This window comes from Homalodisca vitripennis, chromosome 2 (assembly GCF_021130785.1).
Source record: "Homalodisca vitripennis isolate AUS2020 chromosome 2, UT_GWSS_2.1, whole genome shotgun sequence".
NCBI classification, from domain to species: Eukaryota; Metazoa; Arthropoda; class Insecta; order Hemiptera; family Cicadellidae; genus Homalodisca; species Homalodisca vitripennis.
The window spans coordinates 78,811,499-78,831,648 of NC_060208.1; the positions used below are offsets into that span (position 1 = coordinate 78,811,499).

Here is a 20,150-nt window from a genome sequence, read left to right on the forward strand (position 1 = left end):
TTTTAATGAAATTGCGTTAGAGAGAAAAAACAAACCAGGTTAATAATACTTATTTTATAGATTATGATTTGAATTAAGGATATTTGCTGTAAAACATTGCTTACTCGAATCCTTATCATATAACAAAGGTTCATTATCAGTACAAGGTGTACCACAGGGATTTGTATTTGAGCCAACCTGTTTTTTCTTAATATCAACAACCTTAAATTATGTCGGCGATAAAAATAACAAAAAACACACTTGACCACACTGTAGTGAGCTCTATTAAAGTATTACCCAGCACACTCTCTACAACGTAAACTCTACTTCGTTTTAGAAAAAATTACCTTGGTAACAAATATTAACACACTGATCAATTTGTTATCAGTTTTAAAAGCAAAGCATTGCGTAATTTTGAAAAACCAAACCAATAATATGTACTCATTGTTCTAAAGACAAATATAAAGTAAAGCGAGGAAAGTAAATACACATACATTTTTTATTAACCCTTCTATACTAATGTCTCATGAATGTACGGGAAGAGTTCCGTAACATTATGTTTTCTCTAAAACAATATTTAAATAATAAATTTATTATAATAAGATATTTATAGTATTACATAATTATTATAATAATTTAACAGTATGTAATATATTGCATTGACCTCAGAATTCTAATAACTGTAGTAGTAGTTGATGTAGTAGTATATCATATTTCTACATGTAAATTAGTTTCAAATTTGTAGAAAAGAAATTTGTTGAGTAAAATATATTATACAGCGCACGATCCAGTCGTTTTCTTTAGATTCATATTGATCGGTAACAATTCCTTGAATATTTTTAAAAAAACGCAAAGACTTGTTAGATAAGTCAATAGTGATAAAGCTGATGTGAGCCGTGAAAGAAGGCCTTCTCTAACTAGAGCAAAGTCAGCTGATCGAGAGATAAAGTGACTGCCCTCTCTAACTAACTAACCCTTCTCGTTCCCTGCAGCTTTGTGTCAACGTAGCAGACATTGTTGGATCATAATTCACCATACATCTACAAACAGTCATCGAATAAGTCAATTAATAAAGATTAAGTAAAACCTTTATCATCACATTTTAACTAAGGTTTGTACTTCAATTACTCCATATTAATAATCTTTCACAGTAAATCACACACTAAAATCTGGTAAAGCTTTTAACTGTTGGGTACCAAAAAACAATACCATATTTATGCACAATTAACTGAAGGATACACGATCCCAAAGCAATGCAGAGCTACATAGCATAGATATGGGCGAAAGAGCTAATTCAATAAGAATATTGAATTTAGTTTTATTTCACCTTCCACTCACTACAACGTCTGAAATCTGACACAATCACAGTTTTGATTTCTGGAATGTGGAGTTTATGTCTATCAGTTTTGACCTCAGAGACACCTAGACCATTATTTTGCAATGAAGGAATACTTTTTTAATATTCCTTATATAATAACAAGTCAACAAGTAACGCATATACGTAAACTTTATTTTTGTGGACAGTATTACCGTACATTTTTTTAAATAAGCAAAAAATACTGAGAGCCAGGTGAAAAAAAGTATTGTAGAACATAGAAAGTTATTTTCGCATGACTAAATCTTGACGGATGTTTTGTTAACGCTCACTATATTGTTAAGGTCGCATGTTACTAGCTAGTGCTTATTCATTCCGAGCAGGTACTATTTGAGTTGCTTTTCTCTTTATTTTTAAAACTCTTTAATCGGCAGAGAAATTACATATACAATGCCACAGTTTCGATTTATAAATTATTTAACTCAATCAGGACCAAATTATTTTAAGATTTTATGAAAGGAAATAAAACTATCTAAAATTATATTGGGTAAAATTTAAGGAAAGTTATTTATTTTATATATGTATGTAACAGGATCAATTTAAAAACATAAGAACATATATGGTACGATATATTCGTTATTCAAGTGCAAGGCTCCTAAAGAAATACCTATAATAACCTAATAATAACGTATAACCTATTAGGTTTTCATAGTAAAAGGCTTGAGTAGGCCATCTAATGTCGGATACGGAAGTTTCGTGAAGGTTGTCAGAATACGAGCAATTAGGGCTTACTGCATAGTACGGAATATTACGAGTAATGCATTGAAGTTTGTGAGGGTAAAAGAGCAAAATCTGAACTTTATGGTACGAAGTAGTTTGTGTACATTGTTAGAATACAAAGGCCGAGTACTTGAATACAAGAGCATAGTGTGGCATGCTTCGTAAAGATTGTCAGGACGCAATGACATAATCTCTTCATTATAAAAAATTAAACTTGGTAATGATTTTCATAATAAAATGTTAAACTCACTTTTGTATAGCACACGTAAAATTTATTATAAAAATAAAAAGCTCTTCTTTATGGTTCTGCTTTATTCGATACAAACTTTCAAAGCAAACAGGAAAATTTCAAAGCATCTACTGAGTTTTCCATGAAAACGATAAATTAACACTTCAATGATAAGAAGTTTGATATTGAAAAGTTATTGATCGTTAACAAACTGTCAGAGTGCAATAACAACGTCAATCTTATAGTACGGAGTAAACCGCGAAGATTGACAGTGTTAACTGAACTATGTCTATATGCTTCGGCATATTCCTTATAATTAAAGCAAAATGCTTTCCTTATTTTACCAAATATTGCGTGAATATTAGCAGACTAAAACTATAATGGACGGAATATTCTCTAAGGACTCTTAGAGTATAAGATGTAATGCCTTCTTTATGGTGTGATATATTTTCATGATGATAAACATACGATTTTTGCACTTGGCAAAAGTATCTTCCATATTCCGATCACGTAGAATGATTCAGAAAGGTCATCATCTAATACGGAGATAGGTAGCAGTTGAAAACCTACTACCAGGTTTGTTATACCGCACCAGGGGCTAATATTATTAACTTTGTGTGCCTTTGTGTTTTTGTTTCCCTTTCACGCGTAAACTATTTAACCGATTTAACTGGAATTTTACATGGGCACTTTTAGGTCTTAATGTAGGTCGATTCTTATTATAAAATCTCTCCGGGCTTTACCAAACCTGTCTCTAAAGTTAAGAAATATTATTTGAATAGAGCCAGTTAAATTTAAACCTCTCTTCTGTGTAAACAGTTTTATGACAATATAACCGTATGTTTAATTGATTTAATCTCTATTTTAAATTTGTTTAGTTTTTATAGTCATGAAAGCATAGAATATACGCTTGACATATCAATGCTGATATCAATCTTTTCTGCAAAAACTGTTTAGCATAGTTTAAGTAGGTATGAAAAATCTTGATATGAAAATTTAAAGTTTTAGTTACTTTTAACTGCACATTTTTATCAAATTTTAGGTATTAGATATAAAATACAAGCTTAGCATCTAAAGTTTTCTATAAATTAAATGTCTTTTGTCAAACGTTGGCTTCTCTGGCTTTTATATATTATTTATTGATCGGGAAACAAGGCCAAATTAACTATGGAACAATAATTACTAAGATCAGAGTTGATCATGGTCTAGATCATGGTCATATTAAAATGACCATAAATATACCATTTTTGAAATATTTTCTTGATCGTGGCCAAAAAGGTAAACTGAACATTGGCCTCGAAAATATAACTCATTCCAACCAGCAGTGCCCATATACGTGTAAGGCTTACGGAATTGCGTTCGAAGCCTCGGGTTACTACCAGTATTATATATTATTTAATATTGAAAATATATTATTCTTTATCTACGTGACAGTTTTATAAAATTTTGCTTGTAACGTAACATCTCGTTATGGCCTAAACTTATGTAAAGAGGTATATATAAAGCACATATTTCCCGCGTTAACTTATTTATGAATGCAAATGTTGTAAACCCTATTTGGAAGGTGTTTGATAAACCAATTAAGTTTCTTTTTACATTTTTAAACTTTATTGAAATGCTTTCTTCTTCTTCTTCAAATTTCCTTACCCCTTTTCACTCAACATCTTGTGAAGCATCAGATTAAAGAGCACAGAACACGATATTCAACGTGTTTATGTGAAACATTAATCATGTTTCTATAAAATTGGTGCAATATGTATAAGCAACTGAGCGTGGCTGCTGCTTGGACGAATGACCGCTGATCGGTTCTGTTCTTACAAGTTGGCCCTCAAATGTGAATCCAACCCACCATCAATAACCAAAGGGGCGGGCTTAAAGAGAGCTTCTTAGCTCTAACTTAACCTGATAAAATAAGTCAACCTTTACCTACTTGCCTTATACATAATAGTGGTACTCTAAATATTCAAAACGTAAATTGTGTTTTAAAAATATATTTTTAAGTATTTCCTAAACTAAAAAAGGACACACTTAATGAGGCAATTTTTCCGAGCGGTCTAAGACGATGAATTTTGAGTCTAAGTTAGTGATAGCGCAGGTTCGAATCCTGTCTGTGACCGTTGCACTTTTTATCAGTACCACCGACCTTGCACTCTATCGACTCTTCTTATTCTGTTTGATAAGATCCTCGATCAGGCCAGTGGCCCATAAGTATGGGCAGAATAAGGCTTAAAAGGGGATCGGCTTCTCCTTAAAAAAGTTCAACTACTTAATGCTTTATTTGTTAATTATTAAGGATCCGATGACAGGCCTTCTTAAAACCGTGTCGTCGTGGGTCCGTCAGTGCAATAACTCTTGACAGAAAGGTCACAGAGACTTGAACCTTGATACATAGGTTTCTGTTTAACAAGGAAGAACGTTATTTACTTTGGGGTCAAAGGGCAATCTGCCTGTGCACTAACTCTTTCGTTACGTTCTACAGAGTCCTTCGATACTCCGTTCTTACTCTTTGTTAAGAATCCAATAAACTGTTAATTAAACATATATTTAATTTTCTCCCTAAAGATAGTTTTACGTAATTTTATGAACATAGCACACAAGATATTTAGTAACAGTCAATAGATAATCTATAAAAATTACTCTGCTTAGGGAAAATTAATTCATTAATATTTAAATTGAGGTATGATAAAATATTTTATAAGTGTGTTATTTATAAATCATATAAGTACTCAAAAACACTATAATCTCGAAATTTCAAGATTGCTGAAAAACGTTATTCCTCCGGCCCAGTTGAATTAAAGGTGTATCTCTGGACTATAATTCGTATTCGGATTATACACTTTGCGACAAAACATCAGTCCATACAACACAATAATTACTGTAGACATTTATGGGGAAACTTGTGGGCATTTAGTTTACTTTGCATATCAAGTTTAATTTTAATTTTGTTGCAATGAAAATTCTATTATGGATCTAATGCTATTAATATTTTTATGTTATTCATTAAGCAATTTTTCTTATGCCGGTTAAGTACCTAATAAATATTTCTCCTCTTAATACCAACGGCAGAGAAAAAAAACACGTATCTGAATTGGATACAATAAAGCACAATGAAAATTATTAAAACGGTTGCTATGGCGTTGCTAACGTTAATTAAAATGAGACACCTGCTGATGTTTCCATCTGGCCGAGATTATTTCACAAACGCCTGCAGTCAACAGCGAATCAGAATTAGAGAATCACGTGTCGTGTGCAGAGAATGTTTACTGATGAGTTCTTTCAGAACAGTAGACATTTTACAAAGAACAGTTTGGATGTTTAGATCAATTCCATAGTTTTCAACCAGAGACTTGCAGTTTGGTACCTCGCAGGTCATTAATTAGCCTAGAACACAAATAAACTGTAAAACGCACGTTCTGAAACTACAAAACTTAAAACATATCCAATTTCAGCATCCATTGAATAGCTGTATATTTTGTGGTTTTTATAACGCAACAATATTTTCATTAATTAGACTGGAAGTTATTAAATTATTTTTGGTTGTGCTGTGATCTACATGTTGGGCTAATCTAACTCAAGTAAAGTAGTTTCATCGTCAAGAGAATGTTTTACTCACAAATAATGGCCATCGCACACATTTTCGTTTAGGTAATTTGAAATTCTCTATATCATTGTCCAAACACAAAATTTTATTTTCTATTTAGTGCTTCCTGGTTAAAATTTTGTTTCATCCCATTAATTTTTATGTGTCTTTCAGTTTTGTTAGTAGTTTTATAGACGAATGGATTTTGATGAAAATTCTCGTATTTTCATGTAAAAAACATATCTAATGCTCAAGCATCATCACACATTTTCATACGGTTTTTGTAAAACTGTCACCTTTTAAATAAATACATATTTCTAAGATTTCATACATTAAATATTTATATTTATTATCATTTAGAAGTTACTCTTGCAGGACACTAAAATTAATGATGCAATACGTTTTAGTGACTTTTAAACTTTCGTTAATTAAGTTTTCAAGAATTACTAGTATGTCTTGAAAAATATCAAAGTGTAATATTAAAAACTTCTTACATCCAAAGTAGTTAGAATGGTTAAAAACATAAATATTTATCGTGTTACTTTAGGTTGTTTGTCTGATCAAAAAATTCAAAACGATACGCCAACTAATAAAGATTTTCTAGCAAGAGGTTAAAATTTACTTAACGGAAATGAAATGTAAAAGTAAATATTAACTATTCAAACGGATATTGTAAATAATCCGGACAGTTTTGTAATGGAGTAATGTAATATATCACTCGAGGTCCCTACCTCCAGAACTTGCTTTACCTGAAACTCCATCTGTCACATGCAAACTTGCTACTCTGGAGCATGCACTTTGCACACATGAACTCTATTGTTTTATATGTACAAATGAAACTAGTTCTCAAACAGTATTACTTGACGAATCACTAACATCTCAAACCTCTCATTTAAAATATCAGTATCGTTTATAAATTTTCACTAATTAAGACGTTACAAAATGAGATTGCTCTGGACGGGCTACATCTAGTAATAGATCTTCATTGACTTAATCTAATTCCGAGTGGAAGTCATAAGATTGATGATGATAAATGACAGTGATATGAGTTCACATTAATCACTGTCTACACATATCAGTGTTCGGGAAAATTTATTCAATCTTATCTAAACCAACCATAAAATCATACACGGCTACTACACTTATTTTTCTTTCTGTGGTATGTGTAAATGTTTGCTGTCACATCTGTTAAACTTAAAATTCATTATGAGATAACATTTAAGAAATTTTGCAAATCATACTTTTTTGTACCGCGATTCATGTACTTCCTACGATACTATTAAAATAATCTCGATATTGTGTCCCATGCATGTGAACAGTAATCATGTCATAAATTGCTATATATTGCCAACTTATAAATAGCCTCTAAATATAAATTACGAAGGTTAAATATATTCAATGTAGAAAACCACTAGTTTTGTTATATGACTTAGTAGCTAATGAAACGGAAATTATCAGGAAAATCTGTGATTTTTAAAAAGTAATATTGTTTGCTTATGTATGAAGACAGATAGCCTATGATAACTCTGTTATTCTTAGAAGAAATACCTACAAAATTGTGGCCAATATTCAGTCTGAGTAAAAATCTAAGGTAAAAAACACACTTGTTTCGTAAAGTGTATATACAGGGTGTCCCACGAAGATGTTTAAACGTTTGATTTTATATTACTTATCCATTTATGCACCGAACATTTTAAAACTCTACACAATTCTATAAATAGGTTATAAAAATATTCCGTGAAAATTTCAGCTCTCTAGCAATTGTTAAAACAAAATGGTGGAATTTTGAAAACTATACTTAAAAAAAGTGAAAAACGTTATTTTTGGTTTTGTAAAATTATTTATTGTATATATTCTACAGAAATAAAGCATTTCAATCAGAAAATTAGAACATATCCTATTAAAAAACCTACAATTACAGTACACAATTATTGAACTGTAATCCATCCAAGTGACACACTGCTGTGGATGGTGTGCGCTTAACAAATTAATCGTAAGCTCTTGCAAAGAAATTCTCCGGTATCCGGAGAAGTTCCTCTTCAATTGATTGTTTTAATTCCTCATCATTATTGAAGCTACAGGTATAAACTGGTTCCTTTAAGTAACCCCATAGAAAGTAATCACACACAGTTAAACTCAGTTAGATCAGGATGACCAATCTAAAAAAATCACTTCCACGACCACGAGCCATGAATGTTGTCATTTAGGAATAGCTTGATAGGATTTGCTAAATGAGGAGGAGCACCATCTTGTTGGAAGATTGCTTAACCCATTTCTGAAACCGTATAATGGTTCAAGACTTGTTCACTTGAAACCTGTTCATACCTATTCCCAATCATTGTACTGTCTGAAATGTCGCAAGATACTGGTGGCGAGAGAAAAGAAGAGACCTGGCCCGTGCCGGCGCACAGCTGCGTACTAGTGTGTTGCCGCGCGGTAATTTCAGGCGCTTCACCCCACAGCCAACCCTGCGAATTGTTTATCCTAGCAATGGAGCTTTTTGTTTTCAGTAATGTGGCATTCCTGCAGAGTGTGACTCATCTTAAATGTTAAATTTTATATACATAAAAGCACTACATTTACATTAGTAATTGTTATCTTAAAAATACAAAAATCTTCAATTTCAGCAATTCATTCCTTTAATTATTGTTTGTTACAACCACTGTAGAGCCTAATTATTAGAATTTATTACAAACATAAATTTTGCTCAATTTTAATTGATCAAAACATTATCGTCCTTAAAATTATCATATAAAATATAACAATTAGGCCGCAAATCAATCAAAACAGTGAAACAATAATGGAATTACGAAACAAGGCGCGGCAACGTACTAGTAGTAGCGCCTGCAATTTCCAGATAGGCCAGAATCCAGGTCTCTTCTTTTCTCTCGCTATCAGTAGCTCCCCATTACAACTGACAGTTGCCCAAACAGTAATTTGTTTTTACTCTGTTCGGGCAGTTCTGTAGAAAGTGGACTAGTCTGGAAAAGAAAGTTTAGAATGCCAGTTAGGATCTAGCTCATGAAACTCAATGATACGAGAACAAAATTGCACTCTCCTCTCCGGATCATCTTCAAGAAGATTATGGACTAGATGACTTTTGAAAAATTTAATTTAGGTTTTCTCAATTATTCTCTGTACTAAAGACTTTGGAAGACCAGTGTCAAGTTCAAGCTTCCTTAGTGATTTTGGTTTACCTGAAGAGCGGAGCTTTTATTCTCATTTACGATACTTTCAGTTTGTAACAATGGATTTTACCACTTAGTTATTGTTAGATTGCTAGGTCTCCTGGGTAGGCAACCTAAAATTGTCTAATTACTTCTGTAATGTTGCTAAAAGCAATAGCACTTCACGCACACGCACAACACTTCACTTTTTTGTTCAACATTAAAAACCATTTCTCGAACTTCAAAACCAGTAAAACTGTAATGGAGGAGGTTAGGTTATATTTTTATATATTATATTATTACAAGCAATATTGTTCAATCACAGCTGTTTTCAACATTGAGCGTTATTAAACAACTGTTATTTTAAACTGCAACGCAGTAATAAAATCAGGTAATTCAAGAAATAAATTTTTATAGGAAGCAAAATGGTACAATTTTTAATATGACATCATTTTATTTCAAGAACTGTTAGAGAGCCGAAAGTTTTACAGAATATTTTTATAACCTATTTACTGAATTGTGTAGAGTTGGAAAATATTTGCAAGTAATATAAAATCAAACGTTATACCTCTTCGTGAGACACTCAAACAATAATGGTTATAGTTTATTAATTTCCACTATCATTGTTACCGTACTGTAGTTATTAGCAATAAATATTTTAATACATTTTTATCATCACTTATAGGAACAAGTAGGTTTTTAATGATCAGTATTTGAGTGTAATCAGTATTGTATATTTCTATATCTATATCTTTGTTTCAGATTGAAATGACAGTAAACCATTGATATCTTCTCTTCCTAAGTCTACTAAAGGGGTATGTACTTCTACATTTTCGTAGTTTAGGTTGTGTCCAAGAAATTGCTGTAATCATCCTGCTCAGGTCTTGCTACTGAATATACACCATGTCGTCTCTCACGAATTAAATTTTGGTGGTGTGAATATTTTCTTATTTCTTATGAGGTTTATGTAATCACCAAAAGTTGTAATGTATGGGTTTTAAGTTGATCCCCCTGCAATAGAACTTCAGTAAAGATGATACTTAAGAGCGTGGAAGTGGAAGGGGACTGTCAAGGGTTCCGTTAAAGGACTTAATAAGGACTTAAAGGACCTAATGAAACAAAATCAATGATATCGAGAAATCTTACTCACTCCTATTAAGTTTTAATCTTATAAAATTGTATAATAAGATGGGACATAGTGAATAGTAAAATCCCAAACGTAAACACTGAACCTGACTGTTAAGCTGAGAATTTTTTAAATAATAAGTTAGTTAATTTTTTAAGTCGTTAAAAGTTTTGAGAAATTTGTTCTTAAAAGTAAAATATTTTATTAGATAATCATTTCATCTAATAATATTTTTCAGGATTTATTTCATAGCAAACAATATGATATTAATTTAGAAAATTAAAGTAACTACAAAGTAACTACTTTGAGGTCTACACCATGTAGGAAAATAACATGAAGATAGAGTAATTATAATTATTGAAAACCATTTTACGAAAATAATTATCTAATAAATTACTAGCGTGAAAATAGAACTACAGGTTATTTCAAGAAAGAGTTAGTTTTTACTGAAAATGTAATCACTAAAAGATATATATATATATATATATATATATATATATATATATATATATATATATATATATATATATATATCAACTGAAACTTAAATGTAGGACTGAAGTCCCAGTTTGGAGATGTGCTTATATGTTTATGCAAAGTATCTTCGGAATCTACTTCGGCCAGTGAAGTACAGCCAGGAAAAACTTATAACTTAATGACGTATAACATATATTTGCTGGCGGTATGAAGGAGTTATAAGGGAGAAATCTTATGATTTTGCTTCAATTTCTCATCGATTTCCCACAGATATCCTACCCGAGCCTTAAAACAATTTCACGCTTCATTGAGCTTCATCCATGTAATGCCCGTGATAATATATTCTTTCCTCATTCTAAAATGTCAGGAAGATTTTTCATACTTTATCAGTAAAACGTATATTTTTATAATTCCACTGTATTAACTATTCGTTTGAAACATTCTTTATATAATGATTAAAACTTCACACTAATGTTTTATTGGGAATAATACATATCCAAGTACAATTCAAGGGTTGATTCAAATAGAAAAAAACTGGTTGATAGGCATTAGGAATTGAAATAGAAAAGTTTATTAGTTTACTTTTGTTATATGCTCGTTATGGAATTAAAATTTATGTTAAAACACTAAAGAAAGTTAAAAAAGATTGAAGTCAAATGGATTTTTGAATGTTTTAGATAATAAAAAGATTAAAGAAATTAATTAGAGATAATTTACATTTTATGATTGTTGGAAAAAGACTATTACAGATAAAGATTATATTTTGCTATCATTTGTAGATTTAAATTAAAGTTTTTAATATTGTTAAAACATTAGATCACAATATCTTTCCGTCCTTCAATTATTTTCAATGTTATTCTGATTCATATTTTTTTGCTAATGATAGATTGGTTCTTTCTGTTTCAGACTACGTGAGTGCTTCATACCATTTCGAATAGTATTTTATGGTATACATTAAAATTGTTCATTTTAAAGTCTTTACTTTCGGATTTTCAAAAGAGAAAAAATTATAGAACTTAATAAAAATTAAAAAAAAAAAACATTGAATCGTATCGGAGTATTCTGAGTATAAACATTTTAGAATGTTTATAAGTTTACTTTTTTAACACGCAATATTAGTTGCTTAAGTCGTTATGTCCTGGGCGCCAGGTGAGTTAAATTCTGGGTAACGGCCTTTATTTCTTATAGTTCCTCGATTGTTGTAATTTTTAATTAGCTTTTAAATGTTTTGCAGATACTTTATTTAAGTAAATACAAGTTTACACCCATCTAATATTAAAAATATTGCTACTGTTTTCATCTAAAAGTTCTAAAAATTATTTTTATTTAAACAAAATTTCAAATTTGTTTATGTTTTTAATTATTTAATGAATTTTTTACACTGTAATTGTTTCTTTCGGTGATTTTTAAGGGTAAGAAACTGTAGAGATTTTGCAGAGTTCATATTCACCCTTTATTTATAGAAGATAGCAGACCATTTAGTACAATAATGTTGATTTAAGAATTATTTTTTTTGAAAATTCATACAATTTAAATTGCAAATATTACTTTGAAAATATGTTGTTGACATTTAATGCAATTTCAAGACTGTTTTGATTATAAACTTTTAAATTAGATTAAATACAAAGATCAATTCTATGTTTAGAGAAATTAAAATTCATCGTTTAAATTTACAGATTTATTTTGTGATTAGATGATAAATATACATCGATTTTATGGTGAATAGGTTTTTGAGATTTTTCAGTGTTTAAAATTACAATATTTCACTTATTGAAATGAAAAAACGAGAGAGAGAAAGCCCCAATGTATTGTGAGATTTCATATCCACATCTTCAAGACGCATAAAATAAAAGTATAAAATAACAGCAAACACACAAATGAGAAAGCTACCATAAAATGTAGCAATACAGCTAAAGAAATTTTAATTACCACTGTTACATAATTAGTGGCACAGATGGAAATTTGGAAAATTTACATGTATCTTAAATTTAAACCAATTGGGCATTTAAATTCGGTAATTAACTGATTTAACTGATTAGTTAAGGGATTATTTTAAAATTTTACATTTCTTCACAAAATGTAAAGATTTTATTAAGGTTATAACACTCTTTTATGCTCATCCTCATGTTGGACGAATGACATATTCTTGTCTATGACAAAATCCTAAAACATAAAAGTGTATATAAATATGCTGCTGAAATATGTTTTTGATAAATCCCTTCAGGCAAACATAAATCCATTTTTTATGAATTTATTGAATAACACCTTTACTGCGGCTCTCTACTGAGGGAGACCGGCTACTGTCACTATGAGTGTGCAAAACATAGCGTCTGTCGCAGTCAACCTGATAAAGTGTTTCTTAATCGAATATAAAATATTACTTTTTTTATACAAAAACCTGTTAGTTTCTTCGTTCATTAATAAATATACACACACTCTAAATATATCATATCGTTAAAGTCAGCCTTTCTCAGTGCACCTTAAAGTCCAGTCAATTTAGTCCAAAAATAGGGGTGACCTTGCATTAACTCCCAGAAAGCTGAAAATTTGCATAGATGCTAGGGACACCATTGGTATACTTGGATTTTGCAAGGGTCAATGCCTAAATTGACCGGCCTATTATTTCAATATTGCCTAAACTAATACTTCACATAAGTATTATTAAATCAGTTCTATTTTTCTCATCATCAGGAAAGGGCATATCTTAAAGAATTATGACCAAATTATTTAATAACTTGAAGTCAATGGAAACCATATTGCACCAACTATGAACACTACACAATACGGTATAATGTAAGCCCCATCACTGATTACGGGTTGCGGGAAGAAATTTTTGCAAAATGGATTCACTAAACGTGTCAATAATAACCATCACAGGATCACCAGTACATCCACTAGGCGTATAGGCCATGTTTGCAATCGATTGACAATAATTTCGTTTTAATTGATGCCATATACTGTTTCTTTGAATCGGTAGATTAGCGTAACTTTGACATTGATTACACCATTGAAATGATTTGCGAAGGATTAGATTTAGATACATTGCACTCAGATAAGTAAGGAGGCAAAAATAACCCCAATGATTAAAAGTAATAGAGTAATATTTGGACAATAAAATAATCCACAATATAAAATATAATTTCGCTTTAAAAGTCATTTGTTTGACATTCCTAGTTTTAATAAGGTACATGAGCTGATTGCATACAATGAAAATCTAATATATATACAACCGCATGTGTAACTGACTGACTCACTGACTCACGTATACTAATTCTAACCTACTTCCAGATGAGTTAGAGACTTGAAATTTGGTACACAGATAGCTTTCCACGTGTAACCACCAGGAAAATCCCGAAAAGTGAGAATTTTTCATTTTCAACCCCTCAAAAAAATTCCCAAAAAATCGCGCATTCTTCACCCCTGCAGGCATTTTTTGTAAGCCCGATAGCGGGCGAACCGTTGGAGCTAGCTCGGATCTGACGGAAAATTCATGGTCAGGAATGAAGTGAACTACAAAAAAGGTCTAATGACTTTTTGCTCTATCTTCCATGGTTAAGCGACAAAACGCTCGAACATTTGAAATTCCAGAGATTTTTTCGATAAAAATAATGTTTCAAGCCCGATAGCGGCCGAACCGTTGGTCGTAGCTCAAATCTGATTGACTCATCAAATTAGCAAATTGCGCGATCTACAGAAAAGGTCCAGTAATCTTTTGCCCTATCTCGATTGGTTTGGCCGAAAAAACGTGATTATGTACAATTTTGTTGTAACTTTTACGCGAAACTTTTGTTTTTGGGGTCGATAGCGGCGAAACCATTGGTCGGAGGTCAAAATAAGACTAACGTTTTATTTAGGAAATAAGATGACCTACAAAAAAGGTCCAGTGACTTTTTACTATATTTCCCTTAGTTTGACCGCAAAACGCGATTAAGTGAAAATATTGGACATTTTCGCCTAAAAATTTACATTCCGGGCTTGATAGCGGCTAAACGGTTGGTCGTAACTCAAAACAAATTTTAAACGGGATTTAGGAAATCACGTGATCTACAGAAAAGGTTCAGTGACTTCGGGAGTTGGCTGAGCGTTAGCTAAGCGTCAATAGTAGATAGGGACAGAGGAATATTTATTATGTTCACAGACACAATACCCTCTAAAAAAGGCCCAAGTGTGTCATTAACCCCCGGTAATATTAACCCCCCCCGGGGATTTCCTGGTATGACCTGATAACCTCCTGTACATTCAACCCCCTGATGTGTTAACCCCCCTGGTAACATTAAACCCCCCCAGGGAATTTCCTGCCATGACCTCATGTCCGAATTTTACCAGTCACCAAATCTCTTAACCCCCCCCCCTGGGAAGATCCTGGTATGACCAGATAACCCCCTGGAGACTTATCCCCCGGTAACGTTAACCCCCCTGGGAATTTGTTCATATGACCAGACAATATCCTGACGAAATTAAACCCCCTCTTGTCTTAACCTCCTTAACATTAATCACCCACCCAGGGAATTTCTCGCCTTGACTAGATAGTCTCCTGGTGATATTAAACCCCCTGTTCGACTTAAAATACTGCCTTGAGGTCGGTTTTTATTATGTTTATACTAAACAATTCAAGATAGCTGACCCGTGCAGACTTTTCTCCCGAGCTCATTTCTGGCTAAACCATAGGTCGTAGATCAGATCTGAGGGCACAATCGAAAGACAAAATTAAATTTCCAACAAGAAAGGTCCAGTCACTTTTTGTCGTATCTCTAACGGTTTAACCGCAAAATGCCCTCAAAGTCAAAAGTTTTTACGAATCCGGAAAAAAATCTATGAAAAAGGTCAATTTTTAAATCCCTTGTCATTTACTTAATGTCCGGACTTAACCAGTCACCGAATTCCGCTTATCCCCGAATTTGCAAGCGTTTACTTTGGGGGCCTGGGGGCGTAGCCCCCAGTGAGCCGAAGGCGAGTCCTATATTATATACAGCCGCATGTGAAACCACTCACTCACTCACTCACTCACTGATGGATGTATACAAATTCTAGCATAGTTCTAGAAGTGCTGGAAACTTGAAATTTGGCACGCGGGTACCTTTTGTCGTGTAACCAACAGGAAAAGTCTGAAAACCGGACTTTTTTACTTTTAAACCCCTCAAAAAATTCGAGAAAATTCATGCATTTTTCACCCCTGCAGGCCTTTTTTGTAAGCCCGATAGCGGGCGAACCGTTGGAGCTAGCTCGGATCTGACGAAAAATTCATAATCAGGAATGAAGTGAACTACAAAAAAGGTGCAATGACTTTTTGCTCTATCTTCCACGGTTAAGCGACAAAACGCTCGAACATTTGACATTCCAGAGATTTTTTCGCTTAAATGAATGTTTCGAGCCCGATAGCGGCCGAACGGTAGGTCGTAGCTCAAATCTGATTGACCCATCAAATTAGCAAATTACATGCTCTACAGAAATGGTCCAGTGACTTTTTGCCCTATCTCCATTGGTTTGGCCGAAAAACGTGATTATGTGCAATTTTTTTGTAACTTTTACGTGAAACTTTTGTTTTTGGGGTCGATAGCGGCGAAACAAATGGTCGGAGGTCAAAATAAAACAAAGGTTAGATTTAGGAAATAATATGATCTACAAAAAAGGTTCAGTGACCTTTTACTATATCTCCATTAGTTTGACCGCAAAACGCGATTAAATGAAAATATTTGAAAATTTTCGCCTACAAATTTACATTCCGGGCTTGATAGCGGCTAAACGGTTGGTCGTAGCTCGAAACAAACGTTCATTAGGATTTAGAAAATTGCGTGATCTACAAAAAAGGTCCAGTAACATTTTGCCCTATCCTCAACGGTTTGGCCGCATAACGCGTTTTAAAGTTTTGATTTTTTGAGTTTTACGTGAGATTTTGTTTTCTGGGCTCTATTTCAGACAAAATCTTAGTTCTAGCCTAGATTAAAAATTTGATTTTAATACAAAATAATGCGAACTACACAAAAGATCCAGTGACCCTTTACTCTATCTTCCATGATTTAGCCGTAAAACGTGATTATATTGAAAATTTCAATTAAAAACTTACTTTTCGTGCTCGATAGTGGCCGAACCGTTGGCCCTAGCTTAAATGTAAAACTTTTTGTAAGTAGCTATTGATAGGATCTACAAAAAAGGCCCAGTAGCTTTCTATCGTTTATCTTTCCGTAAGCCTGATAAATGCTCTAAATGGCTAATTATTTGACGTCACTTTTAGGTGTTTTAAAGTTTGCAACAATAATTAGTGCGATTCATGCTGGTTCCATATTGACCTTGTATTACTACGTTAACGAGTGACTAAAACCCCCTCCACATCGGGAGTTTGCTGAGCGTTAGTGAAGCTTCAATAGTAGATAGGGACAGAGTGTTTTTTTTTTTGTAATTTTTTATTTTACGAAATATTAGTTCATTGTCAAAACTATGGCGTGGAATGATAATTTCCGAAGTAATTTAAACCCCCTGATCAACGTTTTATTTTGATAAAAATTCCTCGTGCCCAGACACAAATTTACTAGAAAAGTACCACGCGTTCTTTAACCCCCAAGAACATAAACCCCCTCTCCCGGGAAGTTCTTGGTTGATGAACTCCTGATTAAATTAAACCCCCTGATCAACTTAATAATCTGATAAAGGCAGTTTTTAATTTATTTACACTAAATCTGTTTACACAACAGCTGACCGGTGCAGACTTTTATCCCAAACGTTGTACCGACTAACCCATAGGTCGTAGATCAAATCTGAGGTCACAATCGAAACACAAAATTAAATTTCCGACAAGAAAGGTCCAGTCGCTTTTTGTCGTATCTCTAAAGGTTAAGCCACAAAATGGCCTTAGAGTCAAAACTTTGATTAAAACTGGAAAATTCAATAAAATAGGTCTAATACTATTCCGAATTCCGCTTATCCCTAAATTTGGACAACACCCCAAAAGGGGGCCTGGAGTGTGTCATTAACCCCCGGTAACATTAACCCCCCCGGGATTTCCTGGTATGACCAGATAACCTCCTGAGTACATAAAACCCCCTGAAGTGTGAACCCTCCCCCGGTAATATTAAACCCCCCCCCAGGGAATTTCCTGGCATGACCTCATGTCCGAATTTTACCTATAAATAAACCACTCTTATCCCCGAATTTGGCAAACACCCAAAAGGGGGCCTGGGGGCGTAGCCCCCAGCGAGCCGAAGGCGAGTCTAATATATATACAACCGCATGTGTAACTGACTGACTGACTGACTCACGTATACTAATTCTAACCTACTTCCAGATGAGTTAGAGACTTGAAATTTGGTACACAGATAGCTTTCCACGTGTAACCACCAGGAAAATCCCGAAAAGTGAGAATTTTTCATTTTCAACCCCTCAAAAAAATTCCCAAAAAATCGCGCATTCTTCACCCCTGCAGGCATTTTTTGTAAGCCCGATAGCGGGCGAACCGTTGGAGCTAGCTCGGATCTGACGGAAAATTCATAGTCAGGAATGAAGTGAACTACAAAAAAGGTCTAATGACTTTTTGCTCTATCTTCCATGGTTAAGCGACAAAACGCTCGAACATTTGAAATTCCAGAGATTTTTTCGATAAAAATAATGTTTCAAGCCCGATAGCGGCCGAACCGTTGGTCGTAGCTCAAATCTGATTGACCCATCAAATTAGCAAATTGCGCGATCTACAGAAAAGGTCCAGTAATCTTTTGCCCTATCTCGATTGGTTTGGCCGAAAAACGTGATTATGTACAATTTTGTTGTAACTTTTACGCGAAACTTTTGTTTTTGGGGTCGATAGCGGCGAAACCATTGGTCGGAGGTCAAAATAACTTTCCACGTGTAACCACCAGGAAAATCCCGAAAAGTGAGAATTTTTCATTTTCAACCCCTCAAAAAAATTCCCAAAAAATCGCGCATTCTTCACCCCTGCAGGCATTTTTTGTAAGCCCGATAGCGGGCGAACCGTTGGAGCTAGCTCGGATCTGACGGAAAATTCATGGTCAGGAATGAAGTGAACTACAAAAAAGGTCTAATGACTTTTTGCTCTATCTTCCATGGTTAAGCGACAAAACGCTCGAACATTTGAAATTCCAGAGATTTTTTCGATAAAAATAATGTTTCAAGCCCGATAGCGGCCGAACCGTTGGTCGTAGCTCAAATCTGATTGACCCATCAAATTAGCAAATTGCGCGATCTACAGAAAAGGTCCAGTAATCTTTTGCCCTATCTCGATTGGTTTGGCCGAAAAACGTGATTATGTACAATTTTGTTGTAACTTTTACGCGAAACTTTTGTTTTTGGGGTCGATAGCGGCGAAACCATTGGTCGGAGGTCAAAATAAGACTAACGTTTTATTTAGGAAATAAGATGACCTACAAAAAAGGTCCAGTGACTTTTTACTATATTTCCCTTAGTTTGACCGCAAAACGCGATTAAGTGAAAATAGCTTTCCACGTGTAACCACCAGGAAAATCCCGAAAAGTGAGAATTTTTAATTTCAAACCCCTCAAAAAAATTCGCAAAAAAACGCGCATTTTTTACCCTTGTAGACATTTTTTGTAAGCCCGATAGCGGGCGAACCGTTTGAGCTAGCTCGGATCTGACGAAAAATTCATGGTCAGGAATGAAGTGAACTACAAAAAAGGTCCAGTGACTTTTTGCTCTATCTTCCATGGTTAAGCGACAAAACGCTCGAACATTTGAAATTCCAGAGATTTTTTCGATGAAAATAAAGTTTCGAGCCCGATATCGGCCGAACCGTTGGTCGTAGCTCAAATCTGATTGACCCATCAAATTAGCAAATTGCGCGATCTACAGAAAAGGTCCAGTGACTTTTTGCCCTATCTCCATTGGTTTGGCCGAAAAACGTGATTATGTGAAATCTTTTTGTAATTTTCACGTGAAAAGTTTGTTTTTGGTGTCGATAGCGGCAAAACCATTGGTCGGAAGTCAAAATAAAACAAAGGTTTGATTTAGAAAATGAGGTGATCTACAAAAAAGGTCCAGTGACATTTTACTCTATCTTCAATGGTTTAGCCGTAAAACGTGATTATGTTGAAAATTTCACTCAAAAACTTACCTTCTGGGCTCGATATTGGACAAACCCTTGGCCCTAGCTTAAATGTAAAATTTTTTATAACTAGCTATTCATAGGATCTAAAAAAAAGGTTCAGCAGCTTTCAATCGTTTATCTTTACGTAAGCCTGATAAATGCTCTAAATGATAAATTCTTCGTCGTTACTTTTAGGTGTTTTAAATTTTTTAACTATAATTAGTGCGCTTCATGCTGGTTCCAGCTTCACCTTGTATTAATACGTTAACGAGTGACTAAAACCCCCCTCCACGTCGGGAGTGTTAGTGGCTGAGCGTTAGTGAAGTTTCAATAGTAGATAGGGACAGAGTGTTTTTTATTATGTTCAAAGACACAACACCCTCTAAAATAGGCCCACGTGTGTCATTAACCCCTTGTAACATTACCCCCCCCCCGGGAATTTATTCAT

At 33.7% G+C, this 20,150-nt stretch overlaps 1 protein-coding gene across 4 annotated transcripts in view; it reads left to right on the forward strand.

Moving 5' to 3' along the window:
* The window catches only part of LOC124354225 (adenylate cyclase type 2), a 207,819-nt gene that overhangs the window by 92,255 nt on the left and 95,414 nt on the right, over positions 1–20,150 (forward strand). For all 4 annotated transcript variants that reach the window (XM_046804527.1, XM_046804530.1, XM_046804528.1 and 1 more), the window contains one exon: positions 9,813–9,865. The gene's annotated coding sequence lies outside the window, so the exon portion shown is untranslated. The remainder of the gene's footprint in view (positions 1–9,812; positions 9,866–20,150) is intronic.